Raw genomic sequence first — 15,924 nt, 5'->3', positions numbered from 1 at the left:
TTTCATTTATGTCCGCCTGCAATGAATTTTGTTCCAAAAACATAACAAAAATCATGGCATTAAGGAATTTATTTGGCCAATAGAGATGTCCACCTGGGGGAAACCATTAATCTACACAAACTGTTCAGTTTAGAAATCTGTTCTATTTTTCTGCCTCATGTCTTCAAAAACATGCTCAAATGGTTTTTGTAACTAACTGAAAAGTTTTCATTTATGGCTGTTTGCATTTGCGAGCACATTTTCAAGACATACTCGTACTTAGCAGGGGCGTTAATCAATGCTATATGAAGTTAATTCAAAACAAATAATAAATACGAGATGGAGGAAATAATTGCAACAGTTTGCCAAAAATTAAACGACAATAAATTTAATTAAAAGTTTTAACAAGCTGTGATAGCAGCAGCGACTCGACTCGACTTTGATTTTGTCATTTCGAAATATTTTCGGTCATGCGAATGTTTCCATATTTGATATTAATTAAAAAGTTGACATTGTTGCTATTGTTGTAATTGCTGTTGTTGATGTTGTTGTTGTTGTTGTTGCTGCTGCTTCTGCTGCTGGCTGGCATTTGACGCTTGCAAACAAACTGTCAACGAAAATATACTATTTATAAAAAAGCGAAGCGCCGGAAACTTGATGATGACAAATACAAATAAAATGTCAGCTCTGCATTTTGCAGCGCCGTCCAATTGTTCGCACACTCACACACACCTATATATTTTATATGTGTGTAGTATATTAATTTATATCTACATACATATATGTACGAGTTTTTGCGGTAATGTCAGCCTGCTTTGTCATAAACAAATCACAAAAGCGAGCTAAAAATTGGGATTTAGAACCCCCATCGAGAACTAAAAGTGATTTCTTATCGATAACAGGCTTTTAGCTTCCTAGGTGAACAGTTTGGTCGTTTGTGGGAAATGGATTTACTATTAAAAAGGCTTGCAGTCGCATCACGCTACTAGCAATTAATGACTACGGACAATTTAGGCAACAAACTACAATGTTGGACAATAATAAATGCATGTACATATCCTATATTTTCATCCTATATAAATTAAAATAGAACAATTGGTTGTTTGCAAAGTAAAAAGTTGATCAATTCTGCACCGATTGAGCTCAACTTGTAAGGTTTTGTAGAATTCGGTCACAGGACTCTTTTAAACTACTCAAGGCGTCAGTAGCGTCCACGCATCGGCCAGAGATCAGGTATATGTGACAACCTCATTCGCCACTATTGGTAACGCTTCCGATGGCAAGACATTCGATCTAATCTATCGACGCTACAGCCTTGCCGCGCTACAACACGTAAAATATTGAATATTATCTTGTAAACTATTGTATTAAATAAAGTGTATATAATACTAATAGATGGCTCTTACAACCGCCACATATAATTTGTCAATGGCGCCATCTGCTGGTAGCTAGCAAACGGCAATATATCCAATCCTAATTCATTACTCATATCGATTTATTACCAAATCGTTAATGTTTCGGTGATGTTTTCAGCATTTCACCTCGAAATTCGTCTCGTTGTTTTTCAACAATGAGTTGTGCGAACATGGGAGTTGGGTAGAAAAGAAGTTCAATACAAGTTAACAGCAGACCGATAAGGACATATGCTTAGGCATAATAGGCAAGTAAATACAATACAAGCAAATACAATTATACATGCAACCTGCATAGCTAATGGTCGGTTGCAGCCTGGCTTGTCAGTTTATTGTTTTCGCAAATAATTTCTTAATGAACAAATTGCTCCATTTATTTTGTATTGTAACATAATTATTGCCTGGGAGCATCTTGGCCAAGAGGAAAGCAGTCCGATTTGAATAATACACATATACTTGTATGTTATCATGAGTAGCTCATGCGTGTGCTCTCAAAAGTATGCATTTAATACTAATAGACATTGAAATTACCCCTAAATGTGTTCTAACTGTGTGTTCCAATACAAATGCAAATTGTAATTGAAATTGAAAAGCAGATGAAAATTGCTCCCATCATCTCGATAGCTTTCGATTTCAGCTAATATCTAAGACAAATCATGTAGGAGAAGCCGCAATGGATGAGAATTAATGAAAATGCCTTAGCATCCAATACAAATTTATATATATCCACGCACACGAACACATCCACATATATACAAGGTCGCATTATTTTCATCTGTATGTATGCAAATAAATGTAACTCGGCTAAAGAAAACAATCATTCTGGCATAATAAGCACTAAATATGCATGCCGCCCAGCTCAGACACCCTCACACACACACACACACACATATATACTTATTTATAGCACACACACACAGACTCACAAACACACACACGAACAAAAACGAGTTGCCAGCAAGCGAGCGACGCAGCTACTCATATTGATAAATTTTAGTTAAAATATGAATAAATTTATAAGAGAGCAAGCGAACGAGCTGGCACAGACACGCACACACACACACACTTCATGTGTGAAATCTATACAGGTGGGCGTTCAATTGTGTGTGTGTGTGTGTGTGTGTGCGTCGAGCATTGAGTAAACCTAACGAGGAAAGTAAATTGATTGCAAGAAGCAATGAAGCGCGTCCTGTAAAACCACTTAAAACATGCCTCAAAACATGCCATAAAACCGACACAGGAAGTGCAAGCACCCCAGTCATACGCACACACATACATTCACGCACACACACACACCCCCACACACAGACCCACACGCCCACTTAAGCATGTGTGCTTGCATGTGCGCCCCTTGAGGTGGGCAAAGGCAAAGAAGCGCGTTTGCCAACACACAAAGCAACACGCGAAGCCGCAAGAATACACACAAACAAGTACACACACACACAGACACACACACAGACACACACACAGACACACACACAGACACACACACAGACACACACACAGACACACGCACACACCAACACACACACTTGCCAGCGAAAGCCGACAAACATTTAACCTGCGGCTATGAAACTCGATAAATATCGACAAAGTTTGGCGCTTGTTTGCGCGTCATACTCGTCAGTCAGTCTCTCTCCCTCCCTGCTTCGACTTTCCCGTCGTCGGCATCGTTGGCGAGTTTATTAAAGACAGGATATAGCCTGCTCTATTGCAAAGCGAGCGAGGAAGAGCGAGGAAGTGAGGAGCGCCATTCAAATACCCCTACCTGGCGTTGATTCTTAAATGTCACAAGCACGCCCATTTGGTCCACTTGCCTTGGGCGACATGGCGTATGCGTGTTATGTGGCACATTTTGTCTTTTGTCAAGCTGAAAGAAATATGTGAATTGGCAAATGGCAAGTGGCCGGGGAAATACACGCTTAGAAAATGTACATAATTTTAGTCAATTGAATAGCATTTAGGATTAAGCAGTTAACAATCGCATTTATAGGCAGAGGGGCTTACAGATGAAGACTACCCGAGATATTCTCCAGATAATACAATGGCGCATATGAATGGAACGTTTGCTTATGCTCATCATTATACACGCAACTGAGTATTTACAGACCTACACTGTTAAAAAAGTTGCATAGTACAGAGGAATATTTTCATATTATATTTAATGTTCTACTATTTCATATACATAAAAACATATTCAATTAGTGATTTTAATATGAATAATATTCAAAACAAAGTGTATAACTTCATTATTAAAGTGTGACATATTCAATTTAATGTTGAACTATATTAAATATTAATATGCACACACTTCAAAGAACAAATAGTTACATTTACATTATTCTATAGTAAATTATAATATTTTTGAATTTGAAGTTATTTGTAGTCGATTTAAATATGCTAGAAATACATTAAATTTCAATTGACTAGAATTCTCAAATCGGTTTTTGGTATTAATATTGATCCAGTTAAAAAAAAAAAACAGTAGAGTAAACAAAAAAGTGGAAAAAATATTTTATAATAATAAAAAATAAACCTTTGGGGTGAATCAAACCCACGATTCCACATTATCACTTATGATTTAATATCGTCACATTTTAAATTTATTATTTGTCTTGGTACAGGGTATTTCACTGTCGGGATTGCTCATCTGTAGCGTTTTCTATCACGGCTCAAAATCGCCATCAGCATCAACAATCATGTTAAAAGTAAAACAATTTGTGTTTTTTTTGAATGGCTTTTAATTTTGATTAGAACTTGGCATGTGTTTTTTAATATAATTGGAGAAGGATTTTACTTTTACAGATATTAACATAGTATTGAATTCATCTAAGATGCTTACGTTAATTTTTTGTAATATATTCTGCTTAAATGACTCTTCTGAGTCTTTGTTGCTGCTACAAATCTCAACAATTTCTGCATGCCCAAACAGTAGTTTTGCTGCAACAAACGCAATTTTACAGAAAACGTGCAAATTGGGCGAAGTTCTTTAGTAATTCCTTAAGAAACATATATTAGTTAGTATTTCCACATTTATAACTTTTTGCAACTCTTTGCTATTCAAAAGTACTATTCAAGAAAAACACATGAGCAACATATGGCACTATTACACGAACACACTTTATCGCATAAAAACAGTTTTGGATTATAATTTAACATACCTTGATTAACGTTTTCCATTATATAACTCAACTTTTGTTGGTTCTTTTCTTAATTCTGCAAGCTCTGAAAGTTCACCAAAAATTGCTGCCAAAATCACAAATACTTGTGTTTCACACAATTAGGTAATTTTCAATGCGCGCCAAGAAAATGGTGTTGCCATATCAGCAGGAATTAATATTCGCTTAATTAAACAATTTATAATAAAATAAAAATAAAATTTTTTATATTTGGACAAAATTTTTTTTTGACTTTCTGCCAAAAAAAAAAAAAGCTAAAAAAAATGGATGGTAAAAATATTTAAATCTACGTGTAAATATTGAAATTTCCGTGTTTTTTTTTATCAGTGTACGTAAATCAAAGCCTAGACATATTTTAATTTGCTGCTGCTGTGTCCAGTTAGTTGCGTGTTGTGCCAAAGTTTGTCTTAAGGTTCTGCGATCAGCACACCTCTCTAGTAACTGCAGAAACGTAGCATTTCGTTAGTAATGACTTAAGTGATTATGTAAGCGCATTTCTTTTCGCATTAACTGCATCAGAGTATCGGATAAATTGCTTGAATTTCTTTTGTTCCCTTACAATATTTCACAAATTTGTTGCCGTTGTGTTTGTTGTGCCCCGAAGCGGATTTACATCATCATCTTCGGCATCATCATCTATTTACTTTAACAAATTCGTTTAGCTTGCTCAAAATATGTCATTAAAATGTATGCGCCAATGGTCAGGGCATAGTCGGGGCTTGTTAAAAGCAGACGCTGGCTAACCAAAACCAAAAAGACTGACTCTCCTACATTATAACTTGCCACCGACTCGTGCACACTCACATTTTCATTCAGAGAGCCGAGCCGCATGAGCTGACACACAAAAGGTGTCACGGGCCTTTTGTCTGCCTGACTGGTAGTCGGCTTTCCTGCTAGCTTGCCTGCCTGCCTGCCAGTCTGCCAGCCTGCCTGCCTGCCAGCCTGCCTGTCAATGACACACAACACGCAAAGTGTGCCAAAAACCGAAAAGACTTTGTTAACCCTAACGCCGACTGCTCAGCCGAGAAAATTGTGTGAAAAATTCAAATCGCTTGTGTCGCCTGTCCGTCCACCCTCGGGCTCAGTCAGCTCGACCTGCTGCCTGCTGCCAGCTGCCTGCTCTCGGGCGCATTTGCGATTTATGCCAAGCCGTATAACATAATTTGGAAAGCGTAAAGTCTTTGTGCAACAATACAGCAAACCAGATTGGGGCCATAAGCCAAGCGGTGCCTGCCAGTTGACCCTGAAGAGCGGCAAATCGATTTCGATTTCGAGTTAGAGACGGAGACCAAAAGACTTTTACAAGTGTGTCACTTGAATTGGCTGGTAACTGCTTAGAGGGCTCAGCCGAAGCCTTGCCAGTTGGGACCCACGTCTACGACTCCATCCCAGCCTCCATCTCCATCTCTGAAATCGCTTGCCTTTGTTAGGCGTCTGTATGGCCGTCGACAACAAATAAGAGGCTGGGCGCCCACTAAGGTAAATCGAGCATTGTTTGCCGGGCATGAGCAAATTTAATCCGGATTATTGACACGCACTTCCGAGCACTCTGCCGATGGATGGGCTGGAATTTGCTTGGACACGCCTGTCGGGGTTATTCGAGTCCCATTTGCAATTCGCTGCCAGATGAGAGGACGGGAGGTTGGGAGGCGATTTTGTATTTGGCGGCGTTGCATTTCAATTAAATGCCTGCCGCTTCAATTCAATGGCAATGATAATAACTTAGTTAACGGGCTGTGCGCATTGCATTTGCAGTACTGTAATTGTTGCTTTTGTTGTCGTCGTCGTTATTACTGTCGCCGTTGTTGTTGTTGAAGCAATGAGATGCAATTTGACGGAAAATTATGCGCACACCATAACGAACTAATTAAAAGCAACGGCAACATGACATTACATTGAACATTGTTGGCCTATCATTGCAGACAGCATAATTAAAGATCAAGAGTTCGCGACTAGTGCGGAGTCAAGTAGTACATACATACTCGTATGTATGTACATATATGAATGGGAATATGCTGATTATCTGTGCTGTTCACAAATTAATTCCTTTTTGGATATTTGGAATGAAGCTCTTTAGAATTTATAGCATACGAGAAAACTCGTTTGGGGTATACTTGTATGTAGAAGAGAGCGTTTACGCAATGCCTTTGTCTAAATACACTTTTGTACTCAAGGAATCTTTGATATGAACGACCAATCGACTGCCTCTCAGGTCTATAACAAATATGGGCTGGAGTAAGTGATGTTAGTTGTGGAACAATCCTCTTATTTGCCACATCCTTCATAAAATAAATATGAGTTTTGAAGCTTGAAAAATGAATCCCATCACAATTGACTGAAAGCATTTAATTTTAAAATAAATGCGATTTCTTTACTCAAAAATAATCTATATCTGAACACAAGTGTCTTCCATGATACACTATTCAATATTAATTATTTTGGCGTCAAATGCGGTTGTTTACTTAGCGGCTCAATGAACGGCACAATTTAAGGGCTTAAGAAATGTATTGGAATATTGTATTGTACTTTTCCCGACACTCGTATTTTTCAAAATTATTCAAGTACTCTTTATAAAGATACATATCGTACAAGCTTTTCCTCGTTTCTAAAGAGAAACTATAACTTACTGTTTTTGTTTGCTACTCATGAAGCGTTAGTATAAGACAATTCCTTTCATTCAGTTGCTTAATAATAATAATCATTTTACATTCAAATGCAATAACAGCACAACGTTTTAGTTCTTAGGGAGGGTCGTATTCCAAATATTGCACAAATCCATTATAGGTAAGGCAAAGTGTGAATTGTAAGAGCAATGCATATGTTTATTGTTTTTAGCATCTTCTCCAGGTCAAGCTAATAAATTTTATTAGCGAAAGCTAGAGTTATCTTATCTACAATCTATATATATAGGTGTGTTATAGCAGGTAGAGCATTAGCAAAGAAATAAAGAAACTGCAATTATAAGACATTGAAAGGAATAGTACAGTGAACACTCTCTTGGACCAACGTGAGAGTCGATTTAAGGGAAACGCATGCTCTAGAAAAAGTGTCTGCCTAGGAGGAGTGTCCGGATAAAAAAGCTACCCATTAACAGAGTGCTCACTATATATGTTCACTTACTACTTCAGGTTGGAAAATATTGAATTTAACACCAGCGCTTCAATTTGTAAACAACTAGGATTCAAAAGGTTGTCTTCATTTTTATAAAAATTTGAATGCGCAATTTCTTTTTAAACTGTGCATTTTCCTTTAAAAGAAGTAAGAGTTGGCTGCAATTTTAAAGTGTTTAATCCTTAAAATAAACGAGCACTTCTTGCTCCTTCCAGAGCTCTCCCAGCTGCTGTAATACTTACTCATCGCATCAGAAACTTTTTCCAGCACATCTCGGGTTTGCTTTCAGGTGTGCTCTTAAATTGAAATTTACATGCCCGGCGCATATTTGATTTGCATTAACTTTAGCCAGCGGCATGCGAGCTGCAGTGGCTCGAACAGCTCAGCTCGTCTGCCTATTTTCATGTATCCTTTTCGACCCCTTCCCCCTTCCGCTCTCGGCCCAGAACATGCTGATTGCTGGCGCAGCCCCACCGTTTAGCCTCCGTCATAATGCAGAATGAAAAGAAAATATTTTTTATTTTCTTTAGAGCTCGTTTCCTTTCATCCCGAGCTACTCACATGCTGCAGCCCCACCTGTTTTTTTCTTTTCGTTTTGTTGCTTGTTTTTATTTTTCAAATGCGAATTAAAACAAAATTGTGGAGCAGTGTTTCCAGCCATGTTCTGCTTAGTTGCAAATGCAGTGCAGTTGCAATTTAAGGCAATTTTCGTGGCACATTCTGAAAGCATTAGAAAAAGCGTTCATGTCATATGTGTGTGTGTGTGTATATGAGTGTGTGTATGAGTGTGTGTGTGTGTGTGCTGCACTTATGCTTTCACTTGATGCGCATAATGAAGAGCACTTTGCGCGTATAAAACGGCAATGCCATAAAACACAGCAACAAAACGAACAAATAAACAAACGTTAACAGAGCATAAAAAACAGCAAGGATTGTTAGTGGGTGTGCAGGGGGTGGGGGTGGGGGAAGGGAGTCCCGCTGCTTGAGACAACACATGCATCCAATGCGTATGCGTGCGAAGGACATGAGCAGTGACTGCAAAACTGCGGCCCCCTCCCCCAGCATTTACATTCCTTCCGTCCGGCGCTTGTGTTGCTTTTTGAGTTGCTGCTGCTTTTCTAAATGAAATGCAAACAGTGGCAACGTCGCATGTCAATTGCCGGCCATGCCTTCTGCTGTACTTACTTTTAATTTCACTTTCACTGAGCTTTCGCAGGTGCCCCCTGGACCCCTGACCCCCTAGCCACCCACCACCTACCCACCATACACCAACACCCATTTGCTCATTTAATACGTGCGTTGGCCACAAGGACATTTCGCATTGCCTCCTCATGCTCATGCTCGTCCTCATCCTCATCCTCTTTCCCGCTTTTTTTTTATGTGTTTATGTATTTACAGTTGCGCACACATACACATGCACATAAATCACACACACACACATGGATGTGGCAGTGTGTGTCTGCGCTTGTTTGTGTTGCCATAAGTGGCTTTGGCCAGGCGTGTCGGCCGCTTGTGTGCCTGGGCAAGTGAAACAGTAAACAGCTGCGAGATAAATTGCTCATCTGCTTGTTGCCGTTGGCTGAGGAGTTGGGCGGACGGGGGCGCCGAGGGGCACAAACTTTGTGTCATAGCAGCGCGCTATGCTGAAGTGTTAAGTACATAAGACTCGCACACACACACACACACACACACACACACACACACACACACACACACACACACACACACACACACATATGCACACATTCCGTTTATCCATAATGATGACCTTACTTATGACAGAGTGTGTGCATAACGCTGCGTATACGTAATGCGCAGATAAAAAACAAATGCCCGCAACGAGATTGCTGCAGACAGATATTTAGCACAAAAAATATATACTCGTACATACTCGCATAAGTATAAAATATATAAAATATTGGATTTGTCGCATCGTCGGCCTCACTTCTCTTCTCAGGTGGCAGCAGTATATGGGAGATTTGTAAAAGTTTGATGACCATGAGTGCTGGTCGCTGGCACAGTAAATAAATAAATGATTGACTGCGTGATTCCTTTCTCGCAGCCGGATGCTAAATGGTTAATGCTTAGTGACTTAACCAGATGCAGAATATATAATTGTTTCTCCCGATTGTTTTCTAGCTCGTAGCCTGATTAGGAAGTGTTTTCATTTGATTATAACATTGTTTGTGTACTCGTACAATTAATATTCCCATAAATGCGTTCCTTTGTATTTAGTTGACGACTAGATTATGAAAATTAAAGTTGCATAGAAGTTACATTTCATAAACTTTACTTTTTTCAATAAGCCATGGGACATGCTTACTAATTGTCTAAATTTATTTCAAATTAAGAAAAGGCGTTTTGTTGGTAACCGAGAGTGTCTGTTGTCCGATGCGCTCCTGTTGTTTGTGTTATCGCAGATATTATAGCAGCATCGGGAGCTCCTAGCAGTTAATAAACTTTGAATTGATTTGATGAGAGGCTAAGAGCTTTACTTTTCGAAATACAAATCATTTCAACAAAAATGTCTTTCACTTGCTTAAAAAATTAAATTGCCAATGTAAAATTAATCATTTCTAATCAAATAATTGATATTTATTGCACATATGTATGAAGACGATGCACGAACGATGAAAGCAGCATTGGGTTAGACCACACTGTTGTTGGCTGGTATGTGAAGAGCGGTTATTGGTTTTGTTTTTTCCAATGTTTCAAGGCCCTTTGGCATTTAATCAAGAGAAGACAAGGAGCTGTTCATTCGACATTTCTCCAAAGAGTCTAATCAACGGCACAATGTCGAGGGCGACTTGTGAGTGGAGGACGAGATGGTGCGTCCGATTCATTAGGAGCTGCAGCGTGTAACAACAGGAGTATAAATTGCTTTTAACGGCTTATGTCCTACATTTTTGTACAATTAATTAACTGAGCAGTGGGGCGGTGCTGGGAAGATCACGTGAGTGCCATGAATATGAAATGAGCCGCTTGACATACATATGTGGAATCAGAATTTGAGGCGAACGCGGGCTTACGATTTATTTTGGGCAATAAATTCGAAGAAAAGTGTCACAAATTTATACGAGGGCTATGAACTGAATACGAAACGCAGCGCAGATGACAGATTGCTTTGGCTGGGAGTTGGGGATGGTGGGGGGTGAAGAGGGGTGAAGAATAAGGTGTGCTTTGGGACTGAATTTATGTCAGCCAAGCCAATGGGCGCCTAAGTGTTGTCTAAACCTGAGCAACTTGCACTTGGACCATGTGTTGGTTGCGCCCGACTGGTCGCCTACTTGGCCCACTTCTGGGCCCATCCTTTGGTGTCCTCACACACTTTTTCGCTGCCATGACTGCCATCGCGGGCTTACTCATTCGTGCTAATGTAAATTTCTTTTTATGCTCCATGCTGATGTGTGTAAGCCACAGCCAGGTGCTTGCCTCGGTGCTTGCCTCGCCTCGAGCCTGGTCGTTTCAATTTGCATACGGGGCGCGCCATTTTATAAATGATGTGTCAGTTTGAGTTGCTCGCTGCTCTTTCGGATCTTTTTTCTCATTTTTTTGCTCAACTGTTACACGCGTTGCTCACTTGAGTTGCGACTCTGCTTTGCCAGTGTTTGGGTTTTGTGGTTTCAATGATGCGCGCACTCCACCAGCTGCTGGTGGTGGTGGTGGCGGGACGGGTGGACAGGTGAGCTGTGTGGGTGTGTGGGAGAGCATGTACTTGGGCGACAGCAAAAACAGATTACAGTTCAAGAACATGTTTTGATAAGCAGCAATTTAAAACGTGATGCTATTTTTTTGGTTCACACGAATGATGAGGGCGGCCACAAACTCGACGAGGTCGACAGAGACTTAATGCGGCAAAGCATCGAAGCTAAGCTTCCATTTTGATAAATTCTATAGTTTATTATCTTAAGCTAAACCACATAGCAGCCGGTCTCTTTGTTTGTCATCAACTCTTTTAAAATTAAACTATAACTGCAATGACATAAATGTGGCAATAACTCCATATGCCCTTTGCATTTCAAGCATACATAAGTACAAGTATATTCAATATGATAAAATACGAATTAAAAACAAAATACTCTCACAAATGTGCATAATAGCATTGGACGAAAGGGGTCTACTGAAGCATAAAATCCTATTTAGTATAAAGCTTTTTTAAATAATTACATTTGCTTGTCAAAGTGCTTCGAAAATGGCATGAAATTATGCTGCATTCAATGATATTTAAATGCTATTTTTCAACCAATTCATTGAAGCTGGGGTCCTGCGAAATGACACATTGTAGAAGGTTACAATTAATTGCATCACTCGATATCGCTTGCGTCTCATACAAAGGAATACAAATATTTATTGTAGCTGTCAATAATTCAATGGAAAATGGCAAATTCAATAAAAACGTGGCTCACATATTGAAGAGAAAACATAATCCCACATACAATAAAAACAAATAGACAACAACAGTGCCCGAGCAAGAAGGAGGCTAAAGCCTAATGTGCTTACGATGAAGTCTTCATGGCCATGACTGAAATGAATGCCAATTTTCAGTAAAAATTAATTTATTGTCTAACAATTTCTATTTTTGATATTCAATTCGAAATTGCAGCAGAGCCAACGAAGCGGCACGAGCACAGAAAAGGATGCCAGCACAATCAGGATGCGGGGGAGGGGGAGGAAGCCAATAACATAAGCCAAGTGAAGTGGAGCGTTGACGATGACGAGAATGTCGACGGGGACCCATCGCTCCACACCTCTCATGTCCTCAGCTGTTGTGCAACTAATGTGCTTCTCATACTCTTTAGAAAGGGATATTTTGTTCGTAAGAAATCGATGTCTCTATGCCAGAAGCACAGCTAGTGGTCGACTCCCTTGGAGATATACTTAACGGATTTCAGATATTGGAGCACGAGATAACAAGTGGAGTTTTCGTCAAATAAAATTAATAGTGGTAATAACAAAAGTGTTTTTTTTTTAACAAATATATTACTGCCTAACAAGGTGGACAGTCGTAAAAGGATCGCTTTGGAGTAGTATTACAATGAGACAAAAGTCCGCATTAATCTGTTACGAGCCTCATAACAACGATTTATAATGTCTCTAATGGCTTACATTTTTTAAAAATTTATTTAGACAATTCTTGTAACTGATGCTGGCTGTTTTTTCTATACTAAAAGTTTGAAAGGAAAAACTATTGTTATTTGCAAAAGAAACTCAGGAAATCTTTTCCGTATCTATCTCGCTGGTAAATGGAAATGAGAATCCCATGGTGGAGTTGTAAAGTCTCTAAGAAATTCTTCAGTAGGTGCTGATTCATATTTCATATTAAAGAGAATGTAAATAATAATTGAGCAGATATCAAGGCTTGTCCATCCCTTTTATCCCAAACAAAAATACTTAAGCTCGTCCAGGATGGACCATTTCATCAAATGCTCATTAGCATACCTAGTAATACAGGCAGCTACAGGATATCTCGTAGTCGATAATGTCCGACTGCTGCGTTCTAGCTTGTTGCTGTTGTTTGTTGCCAGCGAATGAAATAAATCGCAGGAGGCAGCGCGACAATCGATTCTCAAGACACCAACAAAAATATGTGGAAGAACACACCACACAGCACAGATTGAGCTAAAAAGTCCTTACAATAACTTTTCATTTGAAGGATAAGCGCAAAGTGGCAGCGTTTTTTGTGTGCCGTTGTTGTTGTTGTGGTTGTTGTTGTGTATTGCTGCCGCTGCTCATTTCGCCAAGTGGCATCCAAGGAAGCAAAGAAGCAGGCAACGAGCATTTGTAATAACTGTCATAAGCGAAATTGGTGTTATCCCGTGTAGGGAAGCAGAGCACACCCCAACCCCAACCCCAACCCCAGCCCCTCCTCTCAGCGTCCTGTGTTGGAAATGAACAAAATTAAATGAGTTTGTTGTTGTTGCGTGAAGGGGGCGTGAGGCAGCATTGAATTTAGCACCCAATATAAAAATCAACAATGAACAAACACACACACACACACACATATAAGAGTATGTGTACTATCTGTATATATGCTCATGCGATTATATCTAAGTGTGTGTGTGTGGTGAAAATTCGAAATGGCAAGATTTTTGCTTTTAACAAGCTGGGGGCTTCTTCCCAAAGTGAATAGCTTAGCAGTATGAACAGTGCGATGGAAAAAGGCAAAATCCAACAACAATAAGCACTCACGAGCTTACAGCAACAACAGCAGCAGCAACAACAGCCAGAGCGTTAGAGGAAAAAAATGTAAAGCGAAATGTCAAGTAACGCCCCATTATGACTGTCATAGAAATGAAAAGTAATTTTGATTTATTAAACGTTAACAAACACAACAGAGTGCGAGAAATGGTTTGCGTGTGTGTGTGCTGTGTGTGTGGGTGTGTCTGTTTGTGTGTGCATGCGTATTTATATATGGCAGCCCGATTTATCTGTCCTTGCATAAGATCCTTCTTCACTTTTTCTTCCCCATTCCCATTTCCATGCCCATACCCAGGCAAGGGCCATGGCGCTCGGCACGTTCGCACTTTTTGCTGTCGTTGCTTCATTTTGTTTTTACATTGCTGGCCCTTTATTTTGTTTTTGTTTTTTTTTTGCAACTGATTTTGTTGTTGTTGTTGTCGTTGTCGTTGTTGCCCTTATAAGAAACTCATTCGCATTGTCAACTTCGTTTTCATCAGACAGACAGCCGACAGCAGTCAGCCGACAAACTGGCAGGCGCTTCAAGATAACATTTATATACATGTATATACTTGTATGTATGTGTGTACGAGTGTAAGTATGTATGTATGTGTGTGTATGCACAACTACACGGCAGCTTCCCCAGCGCCCCCTCCCATCCCTTTCCCAAATCGTGCTTGTTAGGCTCATGTATTTGGTGCGTCTTAGCCAAGCATTTTGCACGCCTTATTTGTTGGGTGTGGTGGGCTACCAGCCTATTTATTTTCGGGCCTGTCATAAAAAACGTAACGAAAAGCAAACAACAAAAAGAAATCAAGTTAAGCATCTTGGCGGGCTATATGACATATTGCTGTTTAAATGGCACCCATGTGAGCAGTGATCGGGTAGTTGAGACAAGCGGCTATGTAATTGACAGCGCAGGAAGCTTGCTGGGGGATTGTTATTCTGCTGGCTAAGAGCTTTAGCCGCGAATGTGTAGTGGTTATATACAAATATAATGGAATGCCCATCTAGACGGGAATGGCAAGTCGTAAAAGCGGAGATGTAACCTGCGAGCCGTAAAGCGTAAATAGATTCGAAACTACGCACAAGATAGTTCAGTGAACTGAATTAATTATTATTTTTTATTTATTTTCCTACACCCGCATAGTATTTCTGTGTGTGCCAATCAACTCGTGCTGGGACCATCTTATAATGTAATTCTTATCAAATGAAGACTCAAATATAATTACTCTAAATTAAAAGTATTGGATTAAGCCCGGACTCAAGCTTGAAGGTTGTAGTTTAGACAACAAATTAATCATTTCCTTATAAATACATTTTCTTGTCAATGTCTTTTCATTTTAATTTATTAAGTTTCTTTAAATAGCAACCAATAGGCATGGGAGCTAATTGAAACAAATCGCCTACGATGACTAAAATATTGTGTTTAACATTTCTTCGAATTTGCAAATGAGTGTATGCTTTTGAAATTGAAGATCTGAGAAAACGTTATTTTAAATACGTTTTTTTTTTATAGAATTGATAAAAGATTCTGGTATGGATAGGTCTACTTCCTAACTTTACAGTGGAAATGTTTATTTTCTTCGGGCAAGAGGGAGCTAATACCATTGTAATGTTTATAGTACGGGTCGATGGGCTTCAGACTGAAAACTCTGTAGGTTTCTGAATTTTATACTTTGATTGACGAATGATTGCAATTGAACTTTAGTTTCTCAGCCAATTGCGGGCTGCTTCTACCCTCAAATAACCGAAAGTGGAAAATATTAAGCTTTTGTAGAGCTTTATTATCTAAATCAGAAGCCAAGTATGGGTCGCTATGAGTGTCTGGGTCTAATCTCGCAACATAGATGACAGGAGATCAAAGCACAACAACTAAGCCATGCCCTATCTGCTGGGCTTTAAGTAAAGCAACATCAATGGATTGCCGCCCGCCGGCCCTATCAGTGGTAAATACATGGCGATTAGGAGTACAAATCGTTTAATTATAAGTCCACTTAATGCCCGAGCAGGAAGCCAAAGGCTTGTTGGGCACATCATTGGACAGCAACAAAGACAAGGCTCTG

This window comes from Scaptodrosophila lebanonensis, unplaced genomic scaffold (assembly GCF_003285725.1).
Source record: "Scaptodrosophila lebanonensis strain 11010-0011.00,11010-0021.00 unplaced genomic scaffold, SlebRS2 tig00000024-arrow-pilon, whole genome shotgun sequence".
Lineage (NCBI taxonomy): Eukaryota > Metazoa > Arthropoda > Insecta > Diptera > Drosophilidae > Scaptodrosophila > Scaptodrosophila lebanonensis.
This window is presented reverse-complemented; position numbering follows the sequence as displayed.